The following is a 12406-nucleotide window of genomic DNA, read 5'->3' as shown; positions in this document are numbered from 1 at the left end:
GTGAATGTTGGTGTAAAGCAGATTAACGAGCACAGATCAAGGTCGATAACATACTGCTACTGGTCAAATACAATACAAGACAGGAGTTTTCCCTGATGCTTAGCCTCATCTTTCACATGCATGATGAGTTCATAGTGATGGTCCTTCACTGCAGCTGCGTTGGACTTTCCTCAAGCTCTTTGAGGTCAAAATATGAGGAGGATTACTATGAGGAAGATATAATGAAACCTGTTGTGTTTCTAGTGAAATTCATCAGCTTTACAAAACCCTTGTGTGTGTGGGTGTGTGTATGAAGTCAACTTGAAGTTAACTAGATGTGATTTTATTGTCATAGCCTACAGTAAAGGTCTGTAAGAAGTTCAGGGCAAAAAAACGAATGGGACTGTCGAACAAGTAAAGTTTTGATATCAAACTAATAAACTAAATCTCCAAAGTAAATATAAGAAGGATACCAGAACCATCTCAATGAGCGTTTAAATATTGTAAGAAATCTAAACATAGAGGTACATGTATGGATGTATCATACAAGCTCACACAGATTTGTATGTATAAACAATATTTGTATGTACAAATACATATACTCCAGTTGTTTGTGATTAATTAATGGAAATATTGTTGCACCTGCAATGCTAATTAGAGATTCCCTCTCTTGTGTTTTCCCAATCTCCAGGCAGAACCGACACACTAGTGGGTTGTTACAGTTCTCTATAGTGAGGAGGTGTAATCAGCGTAGAAATATATGCAAAACAAAGGTACAAAGGTTTGTATTAACATTGCAAAGAACGAGGATGTAAAAAGCATTTGGCCTGAATCCCACTGCTTGTGAATTAATGTAACCTTCATCACATCAGCATGTTCAAAGGTTTTACATGGCAGTCTTTACATTTAATGCATACAGGATTTGTCTGAGCAAGCATATTTGTTTATTTATGGTTTCCATTTCAACCAAATAAAATGCTAATCAGTGTATCTTGAAAACTATTCATATGCAGATAAGAGCTTCAGAGGCTTTGATGCTACAGTGTGCTGCTGCTGCATAACTGCCTTTGTTTAACTAAGACTTTTAGGGAGCTTTCCTTCAGTCTGTGTGTGCACATAACAAGTTTGTCCCTAAATAGAGCTCATCTCGGGCTGGTTATGAGGCCGAAGCTCGTGATATTAGTTGACCTTCCTCCCTAAAATGAACAGCTGTTATACACTAACAGGGATACATTTTACTTTTCATGAAATATGGATGTATATTTATGTTTACATGTATATCACTCATTGCAGCAATTCATTTTCCCTATACAATGGTTTCCATTCTAAAATAAAACTAATCATATCAGGTACATCAGTAAGATGTATTGTAAGCTGCTTTTTAGTAGATCTCATTTATTTTAACCAATGTATTCTATTCATAATGTTTTACTTGTGGCAGATGTTGTTTGACCGTGTCCCTTTTTAGTTGTTGATTTGGATTAATCGTAAATCGTCAAATAGTCCCACGACTGAGCTTGAGGCTGAATGTGTCCGAGTTTGAAATCATGTGCAGATATGAATGAATATGCCTTGACTTCACAGCCCAGGACTGATAGCTTTCCCTTTGATGCCCTCCATGAAAGTGAGAGATCTTGCTTTTTGCTTGATGGAATTAAAAAGCTATCTTTTCTGATTGTGGATGAGGCTAGATGTTGTTGTATCTGCATACATATAAGGAGAGCCTGTCTTGTATCTCTCTGTCTTACATGTTTTCTTTGTATCATAGCATTAAAGACAATATGTTTCCTTGTCTGTGGGTGCAGGACCAAACTGCTTCTTCCATGCTAACCTAATGAGATTGCTCAGAAATTGCTTTCATAAAGTTGGCAGGGAAGTGAATTTGGCCCCGGGGCATGATGAAAGCTTCTGCATGCCATTCACATCCACATCCCTTTCAACATGAGGATTGTGGTGTGTGCCTTTATTCAATTTAAATTACCTTTTGTAAATCGGCATCCTAGTTCAATTCATTTTATTATCTCTCCCCTACAATGTCCCCAAATATAGGCCCTCATTTGCATAATATTGGAAACCTTATTTTGCTTTTATTTTTCTTTAGATGGAAGACACTAACAAACGCTTGCCTTACCTCACTCATACCGTATGTATCCCTTAAATAATGACATCAAAGTGTTTTTTTCTCTCAGTCACAAATATGCTTCTACTCGATGACAAGGATTCATATCGGAGAAAACAACATACTTGTTACTGAGATTATCTTTTGCTTCATTGAGTAAAGATAATCCTCCTTACTTATGATACGCAGGAACATCTAATCTCCCACTCTCAAATGTCCTTTTCTCAACTCATTGTAAACATGGCAGTTATCTGATACTCGTTATCTCTTTTGGCATGGATTGCTTATCCCCACCCACCACATGCAGATGGCTCGTCTGAATGCTCCTTTTACAAACACAGCATGCTGTATATTGTTGCCCATCGCACATTCAGGGTAACAAAAAGAGTAAAAGAAGCAAGGTTCCATGCACTGATCCTTGGGGGACACCTCAAGTAAGACTGTCTAGGATAACAAATGTGTTCAATGTGTTCTGTTGATTTTGCTATAATATTTCTTGATGTCCTACAACCTGGATGGACCAGTAAAAGGTCCTGTATGCTTCAACGGAAGAATGTTAATGGTTGAACACCTTTTGCTTGAACGCTTTTTCAACATGCCACTTTAAGGTGCAAGAAAAGGCGTGTGTTCATGTTTTTAAGTTAGATATGAAGGAGACCTTGTATCATGTAGCAGACTTCTCTCCTGCTCAGTGCAATAGTGAGCTCTGCCTACAATAGAAAGCTGGCATTACTGCTATAAGCTGGATTTGGTCAGCTGTAAATAGATAATGTCACTATATTACATCAAGTTGATGCATTATGAAAGAATATTGTAAATGTTGTGCTTTACAGGGCAGATACGTTTGTTAGTTTGCAACTTACTTTCAGTCGGACTCAACTAGAATGTGCTATCCATGAACCGTGTCAACAGCAGTGCTGTTTCTTTTTGATATTGACTGTGTAACAGTGCCAACAAGGAGAGAGAGAAACAAAGAAGACAACTTCCTTCCCTTTTGAGGTCATCTGAACTTATTTTAGTTGATAGTGGCAGCAAAAGACGTGAAAGTGAGGGAGGACATCGCCGAGACAAATTGCACCACAAAGTGGGTCAACTCTCCTCTGCATGCTCAGAACGGATGCTGACACAACTGCCATTTGACAGCTACTTCAAAATATATATATATATTGTATTCATTCAGACATAATAAACAACAGACACCCATAAGGTGGTATGTGAGTGCTCAGAAAAAACCACTGACTGGTTAACCAGTCAGTAAAAGCGATACAAAAATTAAGGAAGAACGTTGTAACTAAAAATATGTATATGTGTGTGTGTGTGTGTGTGTGTGTGCGTGCGTGCGTGCGTGCGTGTGTGTGTGTGTGTGAGAGAGAGCGTTTCTGTTGCCCGTTGCCATGAACAGTAAAGCTCTGGTTTTGTAACTGCACAATTTGACACCCTGCAATATCCTGAAAGACACAAAGTCCAATTAGCAGAATGAGTTTTTGTTACACAGGATACAAACAAAACCAACGGCTGAATGAACACAGAAAGAAAATCCTCCTCTGTAAAGTGGGTTAATGCATATTGCTCACAGATGTGGAAATGCGTTGAGGTCAATCAAATTGGTTTGGGATCGAAAAGCATCACTGCAATTACTTTCCACAACACATGAAGTCAATGGCCTTGTTACAGTTTTTGTCAGACAGGCTTAGAGTAGCAGTAGTGTGTTGTAATGTTTACAAAAGTGGCTTTAACTCTATTTCTCAAACTTAGGAAGAAGATTGCTTAAAGAGGATGTTTTTTAATGACAGGAAGCTGCGAAGTACTCAGATTTGCACGAATGCACTTTATTTGAATTGCTATTTGAGAAAGTTTACTTTAAGTTGTATGGGCAAATAGCAAAATGGTGAAACACTGATTGTTATACAGTGACATCAAACAGTATAAGATGATTTCCTAAAATCATGGAAATCTCAAATATTCATGGTTATTAAAGTATATGACACACACACACACACACACACACACACACACACACACACACACACACACACACACACACACACACACACACACACACACACACACACACACACACACACACACACACACACACACACACACACACACACACTTCTTTGTCTGTGTTGTCACTCATCATGCAGACTGCAGTCATTAATAATACAAGGCGGGAGTCAGTGCGGACAAAAGAAAGGGTGGAGCTTTCACACAGTTTGGCAGATATGAGGGACTGCAACAAAGCCTCTTGAAAGCATGTGTCAAATCCAAGCCATTTATCATTGTCTGCAGTTCATCCACAATTTTGTATGCTCTTGAAAAGAAGGAAACATCTTATTATTATGGTTGGCGAAAGTAGCTTAGATTAACATAAGCATACCCTACTTTTACAGGAATGTGAAATGTTTTAATAAAATAAGCAAATATGTACCAAAAAAATCTGCACAAACACAACATCAGGATGTGCTTTTCTCAAGAGGGTTTGATTTTGTTGAAGCTGAAGCGCTGACTGTGAAACTGATCGCACAGGAAGCGAGACTACCGGCAGAAACATCCCAGATTGTGTCAGATGTGTCTAATGAGAAAAGCCAGGCAGCAGAGACAAAAGGATAAAATGAAACTCAGAAGAGATTCAGTCTTTTTTCATGCTGACTGAACGATGTAGGTCTCCGGTAACCACCCCTGGCTGCAGCAATGACATTGAGACTCTTCCTGAATAGCAATTACATCCCATGGCTAATTTCACAGCCTTGGTCTTCCAATTGTTTTTAGTGTCTAAAATCGACAGTCAAATATGATCTGTCCTTGATCGTCGGAGTGCTACTGCCAGTAGTTTAAGTTAAATGCTAAGGATAATCTCATCATTAATTCATATTTCTAATTAAGTCAGTGTGCACTTTAAATAATGCAGGATCTATTTTTTTTTGTAGTTTCAGAGACTGCTGAATTATTAATGCCAGCAGCCATCATCAGGTTTCATAGAGTTCTGCTACCTCCGTAAATCCTGCTACACTTGCTCCCTCCTCTCAGTCTTCATCTCTGCCCATTTGTCTTAATCTGAGTGCATTTAATCACCATTTCTTACATTACAACCCAATATGTCATGATAGTGCCTTTAATGTAGCTGTCCAAGAGGGTTTTCAGTGGCGCATATGTTATTGTTATATGAGTGCTAGTGCTGAGACCTCACAGAAAGGACACAGTTTGAGAGAGAAGTCAGCTCTGCTCTCTGTTTTCTGGTACTTTATCCAGTCAGTCACAGCAAAACTGTTTATCCAGACTGTCACTTCCATCACACAGAATGTGGACTGACATTGGGCAGATGGATAAAGTCATGTTGAACAATTACATACTTCACTACATGACAAATATTGACAGACTTGTTTTCTAGGTTTCTGTGGATGCAGGTTGACCAGAGTGCTAAATATTTACAGGAGGTAGTGTGAAAGTCGTATTTTCAGCTCTAAACAGAGATGATGAGGAAACTATTACTGTTAACATAAAGCAGCAGCCTGGATAACACTCTTTCATCACTCATCATGTGGATAATGAGAATAATTGCTTTGCAAGGATAATGTTATGGTTGTCAAGGAAAACAACCTGGTAACCTAATGTCTTCCATTTTTGTAAAGCACTTTGAATTGCCTTGTGTTGAAAGGTGCTATATAAATAAACTTGCCTTGCCTTGCCTTGCCTTGCCTTGCCTTGCCTTGGTAGTTAGAGCAGTGTTTTGTGGTCATGTGCTTTGTGCCTTAATCTCTGAGGACAATGAGAGCTGCAGTTATACATCTTCCCTGTTGTCAGAGGGAAGCTCACCGTGTCTGATTTCAAGTTGTTTGGGCTTTTTGCCTGAGCAAATGTTGTTAAAAAGGAAATCAGCATACCATATTCTGAGCATTGACAGCTTCCAGTGCTATAATAGACAAATGTTCATAAACGTCCTCGCAAAGCAAACTGAATTGTATGTTAAAAACACTCAAACAGACGATAACTCACAACCCAAAGCTGTAAACTTGCTTATGTAATTGTAACTGTTTCCAAAAAAGCTGCAGGAGGAGTGGGAAGCAAGTGGTTATTGGTTTAAATGTCAACAACCGAGTGCAGCAACTACACTTATCGACCCTGTTATTCCTGTTTGAAATCAATAGGTACTATTTCAGGATGGAACTGTAAGGTTTCTCATCAGCTAGAAATGATTACCACAGTGCATAAAAGGACAAAACACACAGTGGTAGTGATGTCTTTTTTTTTTAACGTGACAGACTCAGGAGGTTTTACTGTTGATGAGATCGGAAATCATGGATCGGCCCCATGAGCGTATGGCCAACAGCTAGATAATAAATCACTGCACCGATCAATAAACATGAGAGGTGATTATCAGCTCATTGACCTGAGCAGTGCAAGTAATATCCCAGTGGAAAATGAGAAGAGGAAAACTAAATCAATTGTCTTTGTTGTATGTGACTCCAGTCGTGATATAGGACTTCAAAGTGTTAGCTGGATGTTTATTTTACTCTCCCACATTTTACTGAGCAAACAACATCAGATCATAATGTATAATTCACAATTTCTAGTTCCAGCTATTAAAAAGTTATCATTATCTGTTGTGATGGCTAACCTGAAGGGAATATATTTGCATCCTGTAAGAGTTTGAACATCTTTTCACACTGTCACATTGCAAGACATGTGACAAATGTATCAACAACATTTCTCATATAAAACTCACAATAATGAAGCGTGAGGTTCTGTTCACAGAGAAAAAGCTACATTGTTCTCTTGCGTGAAAGCTCCCTCTATACAAACAGGCGATGTGGATTTATGCATACAGTTATCTTTGATAGACTTTGTACTAAAGATATTTACTGCATTGTATGTGCAAATCTAAAACCATGAATTTCCCTTTAGTTCTTTTGTTGTTGTGTGTGCTATCTGTGCTGACAACACCCATATGTCAGATGTTGTCATTAAACAGAACCCCCAGAAGCACCATTTAACCGGGAAAGATCAGCAAATGAAAGAACATTTTGTTCCTTTTTCACTCCGCCGCCTACGTAACCCCATGAGAGAGCAGAGTTTTGACACAATGAGCCCATTATCGTCTATTTACTTCAGTCTTCTGCATCTGACGGGCAGATAAACCAGTGGTGGTCACACACAGGCCAACGCACAATGTGCACAATGGATTGAAGGCTGGCTGGTGATGCAGATGTATGAGGGTGGGCTGGCCTGGAGTTTTATCTCTTGCACCACATGATTGACCCCCCACACCCGACCTCTAACAATACATGCGTGTGTGTGTATCCTTAAAAAATACATAAAAATACAAGAGTTGTTTTGCATCAATCTGCAGCACTCCGCAGTGCAGTTTAACTTCCAACATCAGCCTGACAGTTTTAGGATTCTGTTGTTTGGCTGCTGTCCCATCCTGTCTGCCTGATTCAGCTTGAGTAATATCACTGATGCACACTGGTGATTTCAAGAGTCCCTCTAAGTTGGAGTGCTTCGCTGAGTCACCATGCAGACCAGAGTAATTGTAGGTGACAGCGCTACAGGCGACAGACAGCAACCAACCCATGAATTGATGCTGCTGAAATATGCAGAGTCATCTTCTGTTGTGTCAGCAAACCATCACTTAAGGACAGATCAGCTTTAAGCTTGTAATAACTAAGTGGCTTATTCAGACTGCAGGGTTTGCTAGAATATATTTAGTAGGCTTTGAATAACCACATAGGTGAGACAAACCCATAAAACTCTTTCATTTAAACGTATTATTGCAGGAGGCTGTTTTGAGGCTCAATACCCCCTGGATGCTATCTGTGTATTTATGTGCATTCTGCTTGCATGTGAATGTCTATTTGTGTACATGCCCTTAAAGGATCTGTGTAATGCAGTTGCTTTAAGCCATTGATTCAACAGCCGTGACTGTCAGGGACACAACGATAAAACTGATTGAAGCGCAGTTTACACACAAGGAGATTTGCAGTTAAACAGAATGGATGATCACCCCGATCTGACGCCGGAAATCCTGTGAGCAGCAGGGAAACACACAGCAGCTGAACATCTGGAGCTGGGTCTGAGAGGGGTGAAGCAAAAATCAGGATTAAAATCAGACTGCAGAACGAGCAACAAAAACCTCTCACTGTTAATACAATGTGACAGTGATGTGGTACTTATAACAATGTTGCTCACAGTGAGTCAGGAACGTTTCTGTGTTTCTGTACTTACATTAAGTGACGTTCTCTCATAGCCGCTGGAATCATAGTCAGTGAATGCTTTGGATGCTAGCCTATTACAAACAAATACACAGATAATATAGACAGATAGCTACACTGCCACACAATAATCTCATCATCTCATGATTTTGAGAATGTAAGGACTTCCAGAAGCAGACATAAATTCATTTAATTTAACTGTAAGGGACAATAAAGAAAGAATAATGTTGGTTCAAGTCTTCTGTATATTTTCCTGTATGACAAGATCATCAGATAAAATGATGATGTGACAGCATGTAATTTCACCATAAAGACAAAACATTTTCCTCATAGGCTAATGGAATTAAACGGGGTCCAGCTGCACTCTAAACTAATCCTAAGCCTACTGCTATCAATACAATTGCTGCCGCACATCAATTTACCTTACCACTCTCCATTGCTGAAATCCAGTCAGCTGAGAAAGCACACTGCAGTAACAATGGCTTTGTATTGGTCCGTTCAACTGCATATAAACAGTAGTTGAGTTCTTTAGAAATGTTGTGATGATTTATATTTATAAGCAGTGGTGTAAAAAACTAAGTACATTTACGCAAGTACAAGTATAATTTTTAGGTATTTGTACTTTACTTGAGTATTTCAATGTTTTGCTACTTTGTACTTCTACCCATTCAAAGGTAAATCATGTACTACATTTATTTAGTACCTTTAGTTACTTTTGTAGTGATCACTGATTCATACACTGGGGTTACATAATTCAATCCGGGAACTACAGGTTGGGGGTATTGTTTCCGCCCGGACATATATGTTGACGGTACCTCCGGGGTACCTACTGTGGGTGTTTCTCAATCGCGAGTACGCTTGCTTGGTAGCACATGTCTGCCGAGCATCTTGCTTCAGAAGCGAGTCAAGAATACTTCCTGGCATTCGGAAAACGAAGAGTGGAACAGGCTAGCAAGTGTGCAGGTGTGCGTCATATGAGAGGCCCCGCCTTACATCTTCCGCCACAGATTTGGGGAAATTGGTCCGTGCGCAAAGCATTGTGGGGATTTTAAGACCGCGGAGTCTACTCATGTGCAGCCTCGATATTTCTCCAAACGGAGTACGCCGGGCTCGGTAGATTTCCAAGTATGCTGGAGATTGGAACAGTACTTCGGCGGCACTCGATGACGTAGTATGCTTGAAATAGTGGCTCTGAAGCAGCTTTACTCGCGATTGAGAAACACCCTGTGTGTCCTCCTCTTTCACTTTCTCTTACTCTTCTCGGCTCGACCCGACAGCATGTCGATTTCTGCTCCTCAATAAAGCCAGATTTGTACCTCCGATGCACCGCCTCCGACTCCCTTCTCTCGGCACTACATTGGTGACCCTGACATAAGTCTCGCGAAGGATCCGAGACTGATTCGAACACGGCAAAAAGCGCAGCTTTTCTCGGAATGCCGGAGATTCTTGGAGGCGTCCGTTGCTGCCTCGTGCGCACGGACTGAGGCTCGGTGCGGCCCAGCGGGATGGCGGAGGACGTCGCTCGCCATTCCCGTTTCGTCTCGGCGCTGGAGGGCAGCAAGCCTTCCTGCTACGAGGAGACGATGCGCGACCTGCTAGGTATGGAGGGACCCGACTTCTGCCTCGTGGAGCTGGTTCTTCGGGACATGCGGCTGCGTGTCCAGGCTGCGCTAGCTCACTCGGCTAGTGTTGAGCCCCGCGCTTTGGCCGAAGATGCTGGCCGGTTCCTCCTGGCCGCCCCGCGATTTACCCCTGTGGTGCTTGCCACTGCACGCTGCAGCACCTTCCCGGGTGGGGGCTCGCCGCCTAGCAGAGGCTCCGGGGCCGACGACGACGACAGCGACTACCGGCCGTCGAGAACGGCTAGCCTCGACTGCTGACGACAGCTAGCCACGACAGCTAGCCACGACAGCTAACGGCTAGCTGCTACCAACGGCTGACGGTGACTGGCAGCTACCGGCGGCTATCGACGTCCGACTGTTTTTTTATTTTTTTTTGTGGTGCCGGAGAGGAGGTTCGATCACGTCTGGTCGGCCTCGTGTGGACCCTCTCGCTATTTCGCCCACCTGTTTTTGATCGTGGACGGGACGACCCTTTGAGCTTTTTCTGGTGCCTGAGAGGAGGTTCGACTATGTCTGGTCAGCCTCGTGTGGACCCTCTCGCTGTATCACCACCTCGACGGCGGTTTCGGACGTCACACACTCCTGCTTCGGCCCGTGGGTGACGCGCTTCTGGACCCCGTCTCCCTCTTCCCTCGCCTCGGCGGTTTCGAACGTCACCCGTGCCTTCATCAGCCCGCGGGTGGCGCGCTTCGGGACCCTGCCTGGCCTCTCCTCTAACCGTGGCTCACGGTTCGCCTCGACGGCGCCCCGTCTGGCCTCTCCCCTGTCCACGTCTCCCTCCTCCCGGGGACACGGCTCCTTCCTCCCGAGGACTTCGTGCCCGCCGCCGCTGTGCCTTCGCCTGCGGCCGGGCGGCGCTCCTCCCTGCTGGGGACCTCCGGGTGTTTCACGCCTGTCCCCACGACACGACCCTGCTTTCTGCAGCCCCCTGACGACGGCCCGTTCCGGCCCGCCACCCGCCCTCCGGTGGGGATGCCCTCGCCTTCGTTGGGGCCCCTGCCCTCTCCTGCGGCCCCCTTCCGACGGCCCGTTCCATGGCCCGCCCTCCTCGGCCCCTGTGGTGCTTCCTCCCGGACGCGAGGATTGTGTCCATGGTTGAATTCTGGGGGGGCTTGTGTAGTGATCACTGATTCATACACTGGGGTTACATAATTCAATCCGGGAACTACAGGTTGGGGGTATTGTTTCCGCCCGGACATATATGTTGAAGGTACCTCCGGGGTACCTACTGTGGTTGCATTCGAATAGTCCATTTAGCTTAGGAACCTTCCTAACGGAGTGAAATGACCCGGAAGTCCCTCAGTGGCAGCCATGATAAGTGCCGTTCGAATTCTCTAAATTAAAAGGAAAGGAGGTTTCAAACTTCCTTTATAACCTCCTTTAGCCTAGGAACCACTGGACCTCCCTAACCGAAAGGAGAGGAGAAAATGCTGCCCCACAATGCCTTGCGGCCGCAGCATTTGCCGTCACACAACAGTCGGCCGTTCACGGAAACAACCGATTATGAACGAGAAATGATATCATGAAAGTTACGGTGCTTATTAAGCATTTTAAAACGTATGTGGTAAGTTGCCAAAGTGCTTTGTTTTGAACGTTCATCAGTATTATAATCAAAAAGAGAAATATGAACGTTAGTTTTGACTGAAATGATCAAATAAAGTCAACATTTCACAGTCTTTACTGAGCTGTGTGGGGTTTGTTCAACTTTTAAAAGATGTTTGAATGGTGATATACACAGTGATAGATGTTAAGGACTAACCGTTATAATAAATACATTTGTATTGATTTTAAGATATTTTCATACAATCATACGTATTGGGATCATTTGTATTAATGTGGACCGGAGGGAGAGGGTGACGAACATAAGTTTCACTTTCCCTTTTTATTTCAATTCCAACTTTGGTCATGAAGAATATGTTTCTCTGTTGTCCCCGTTCATAAAGCATAAAACAACAGCATCAGAGCACGGTGCAGAGTCTCTAGATGAGTTTACAGTAGTCCCTCGTTCTTATTAAACATCCATGTTGTAGTCCGCTGTATAGAAAACTGTAGTTTCCATAGTTTCCCCACAGCAGCAGACGCACATTTATGACGTCCGCTGGCGCATCATAAACACGTCGGATAGTGAAAGTGCAGTCGGATTCTCTAAGTACCGCAGTCTCATCTCCTAAATCCTTTTGAATTCTCCTATCCACTATCCCTTAACCCCATGACGTTTCACTCCGAGGTCAAGGAATAGACGATAGGGATAGAACTTAGGAGCTGTTTTTTTGGAGTATTCGAACGCAACCCATGTGTCCTCCTCTTTCACTTTCTCTTACTCTTCTCGGCTCGACCCGACAGCATGTCGATTTCTGCTCCTCAATAAAGCCAGATTTGTACCTCCGATGCACCGCCTCCGACTCCCTTCTCTCGGCACTACCCTTGCAGATTTGGATTAATGATGATGAAAAGGGCCGATCTGCATAATGAGT

At 42.9% G+C, this 12406-nt stretch overlaps 1 protein-coding gene across 2 annotated transcripts in view; it reads left to right on the top strand.

Annotated features, from left to right (window-relative positions):
• Positions 1-3118: 3118 nt before the first annotated feature.
• The window catches only part of wscd2 (WSC domain containing 2), a 46755-nt gene continuing 37467 nt past the window's right edge, over positions 3119-12406 (top strand). Inside the window, exon 1 of one of the 2 annotated variants that reach the window (XM_034148647.1) lies at positions 3119-3182. The gene's annotated coding sequence lies outside the window, so the exon portion shown is untranslated. Of the gene's footprint in view, positions 3183-12386; positions 12405-12406 lie in introns of those variants that run through there. The other variant, XM_034148648.1, reaches the window with a different exon arrangement.

Source organism: Trematomus bernacchii, unplaced genomic scaffold, assembly GCF_902827165.1.
Source record: "Trematomus bernacchii unplaced genomic scaffold, fTreBer1.1, whole genome shotgun sequence".
NCBI lineage: Eukaryota > Metazoa > Chordata > Actinopteri > Perciformes > Nototheniidae > Trematomus > Trematomus bernacchii.
The sequence above is the reverse complement of the archived record's forward strand: the minus strand, read 5'-3'. Positions and strand labels throughout refer to the sequence as shown.